Genomic DNA, 3,985 nt, shown 5'->3' with positions numbered 1-3,985 from the left:
TTGAAGCACTTCAAACAGATAACGGTGGAGAATACCTATCCAAAGTGTTCACTCAATACCTTGGATAATAGGAAATTTAGCATAAGCTTATCTGTCCTCACACACACCAACAGAATGGTTGTGTAGAAAGAAAATACATACACCTAACAGAAACTTCATTAACACTACTGTCCCAAGCCAACCTTCTCATATCCTTATGGGATGAAGCAATATTGACCTCCACCTACCTCATAAACAGACTACCCACCCCAGTTCTTAACCTCAAAATACCCCTAAAAACTCTCTTTCATACCTCACCTTATTACAGTACTTTAAAGACCTTTGGATGTACCTGCTATCCTTGGCTAAGACTATATAACAGACACAATTTTGATCACAAGTCCATCAAGTGCATCTTTATTGGTTATAGCTCTAACCATAAAGGCTACAAGTGCCTATCTCCATCAAGCAGAATGAATATTACCCTCCATGTCCTATTTTGTGAACACAAATTTTCCTTTCCTCTCCTCTTTAGTGACCATCACACCACCCTCAATCTTGAAAAACCAAAATCATACCACCTTTCACCTATACAATTCAACTAACATGCATAAGCATTCACGATCCTCTTTTCAATTTTACCAATTTCATATCTAATTCATTGCCAACAACATCTGTTCATGTAACTAATGTTGCATCTGTTCATAATTCTACTAATGTAATTGTTGAAAATGCAGAATCTTCTATAATTATTCCTTTACAGGTTGTCATTGGACCCAACATTCAGGTTGATCTACCTAATGGTGCCTCTTTTACTGCTCAAGACACTCATACTCAAAACACCTATGCTATGCAAACTCGAAGCAAGAGTGAAATTTTTAAACCTAGAGTGTTTGCTACCACTCTAGTTGCCGAAGAAGACACCAACAATAACCTTCTACACTCAATTGCTCAGGCACTTGCGATCCTTATAGAGCTAAGAACATAATTAACTTAAATGATGATGACAAATATTTATTTATTGGGTTAAACACCTAATTAGTTTAGATTACTTTTTATAAGTGTTGCAGGCCAAAATTAAAGTAGCAGCAACCCAAAGAGATGAAAACAAGAAACAAAGAATTATTGGTGGGTTATCTAACTCTCAAATTCCAAAGAAGTGAAACAAAAAAATCAATTAGGTTGAGTGAAAAGCCAATCCAAGTCCAAGTTAATCCAGTTGAAGCCAACATCCACGAAGTTCTCTTTAGTCAGACTCATGAAGAAAGAGAGAAAGCTTCTTTCTGGTCCATCTACTAGAGAAGAAAGAAAGAGAAAGATAAATCACAAAAATAAATGTCTAATCACCCTAATCAAAGCAAGCTAAGTTAAGTCAGAGTATAAAGATGATTTGTTTCTATTTGCATGCAAATTATTTTCTTTACTCCTTCTTCAAATTTCTACAATGCCATTTGGGATATATGGAGAAAGTGATTTCTGATAATGACTGCTATGAATCAAAGGTTTAAATTGTTTCTTGGAAATAAAGCACTATCTCAAGGGTTTGGATTTGGGTTTACCACTGAACAACTTTTTTGTTGCTCTGAGGTCTTCGGTCAAGCAAAAAGAACCAACTTTAAAATACCTAATTTGGGGGTTAATTGAAGAAAGAGAGATGACAAGCTAAGGAAGCTCAGAATTCAAAGAGTTGACTTAAGAAAAACCTAAACTGTGACTTTGTACAAGGTACAAAAAGAAAAAGGTTTTTTGTTTTGAAACAAGGAGAGAGAACTAGAATCTGATTTTGTTTGAGAGCTTACTTGTGAAGAGTCCAACATTTTAGACAGTTTTTATAAGCTAAAGGAACATTCCACCAGGATGAAGAGCTTCATCTATGATAGCTTAATCCGGTTCAACTTATAGCAACAAAGGCTGTTATTCATCATCTCCTTTATGTTTTTCTGTTTTATATTTCTGCTTCAATTTATATCCTTCTGTATTGTCTTTGAGAGGTAAAAGGCTAATAGAGAGACATTGAAAAAATTCTAAGAGTGAAAAAGATTGAGTGAAACACTTGAGAAAAAAGCCAAGTATGATTTCAGATTTTCTTTGGTTGTAATTTTCTGTCTTGTGTCTCGTACCAGTGAGGTACCCCTTACTAAATTGGGTAAGCACTTAGTGTAAAGAGTTAGGTATTAGCATAACCAAGTCAAGTTTAGGAAGAAACTTGTGTGTTCAGATAGGATTGTGTGAATTTTGGAAATTGGTATATGTAATACTTTGACAATACTAAATTTTTCACCACTGTTGTGGTAGAGACTGGATGTAGGTTGCATTGCACAAGGCAACTGAACTAGGATATATGACTGTGTCAACTTCTTCCTTCTCTTGTTGTTCTATTTTATGAAATTTTTGAGACAAATCTAAATTTTCTCTTAATTTTTTCGCTGCACAGTTCAAACAGAAATCAAGATTGAAGTTGGGCATAAAGACATAATCTAATCAAAGTAAAAGAATGCCATAGATTCAACCCTCCCCCTTTCTCTAAGTCTTTTGTAACCTTTAATCCCATATTGGAGGGGGACAATGAATGAGGAATACTCAACCCTCATGAAGAACCAAACCTGGAAGCTGGTTGATCCACCTACTTATTCGGAGCCAATAGGTTGTCGATGGATTTTTAGAGTAAAGAGGAACCTTGATGGAACTATTCAGAAGTATAAAGCGAGGCCTGTGGCCAAATGCTTTTATCAGAGGCAAGGAGTCAACTACGACCAAATTTTTAGCCCTGTAGTCAGACCTGCAACAATAAAAGTGGGACTTAACAGTTACCTGCAGCAACTGTGGCCAATATGGACACAATAGGAGGCATTGTCCTAATCCAAACATAATAGGTCTCTGGTTTTAAATCCTAGCTTGTTCCTTGTGGTTTTAAACTATATTTATTATGTTATACTATGTGATCTTATTTTCAAGAAATAATCCTAGATCTGGAAGTTCACCTCAAGCAAGTGCTGCTCTTTAGGGTAGTGCTCCTGCTCCTCAAAGCAGTGCTTCTGCTTCTCAAGGAAGTGCTCCTGCTCCTGCTTCTGCTGAAATCTTCACTGCTCCTTTTACTACTGTAAGCCAAAGAAAAATGAAAAGGGGACGTGGCAGAAGATCAAGATCTGAAAATGCTAGGTCTGCTATACCTGTTGTTGCTATTTCTCAACCAGCTCCATCACTACCTGTACCAGCTCCAACAAGTTTCACAGCTCCACCACTACCTGCACTAGTTCCAACAAGTTTCACAGCTTCACTACTACCTCAACCATCTCTACCACTATCTTTACCAGCTCTAACAAGTGTCACAGCTCCACCACTATCTACACCAGTTTTAACAAGTTTCATAGCTCCACCACTGTCTAAGACAAGAATCTTTGGTGTAAAAAGCAGTGAAAGACTTAAGATAGGTGTGGAGAAGATAAAAATTGGACCAAATGAAACGATTGACCTCACAGTAAATTAGTTTTTTTTAGATATTTAGGATTTAGTAGTATTAGTTTCTGGTTGTGAACTTTATTAAATTCTATGTCCATGTACTTTTAGTGGGATTGGACCACTTTTATTGAACCCTATTTAGGATGCTTATTTTGTTTTTGTTGTTGTTGTCATATGGTCGATCTCTTTTTATTACTTTTGTTCTGTTTGGCATGTGGCTTGCTGTTTTAGCGAGACCACTTTAACTACACTTTAATGAATGTTAACTACTTTATTCTGTATTTTATCTAATAGTCTTATGTGAAAAAGAATGATATAAATGTTAACTATTTTTTATTATTACTTGTTACTGGTAAAAAAAAAGATGATTACATTTAGTACTAAATACTACACAAACACACTGCAGATATTCTTTTGTTCTAATTCATGAAACTTAATTAAATCAATACACTGTAAATTTTAGCACTATCACACAAGTTAATATCATATTCTGCAATTTTTTTTTGCTTCTTCATGTCACTCTCCATTCTTCCTGTTTGTTGTTGGA

This window comes from Arachis stenosperma, chromosome 8 (genome assembly GCF_014773155.1).
Source record: "Arachis stenosperma cultivar V10309 chromosome 8, arast.V10309.gnm1.PFL2, whole genome shotgun sequence".
Lineage (NCBI taxonomy): Eukaryota > Viridiplantae > Streptophyta > Magnoliopsida > Fabales > Fabaceae > Arachis > Arachis stenosperma.
Note: the sequence above shows the minus strand (reverse complement) of the source record.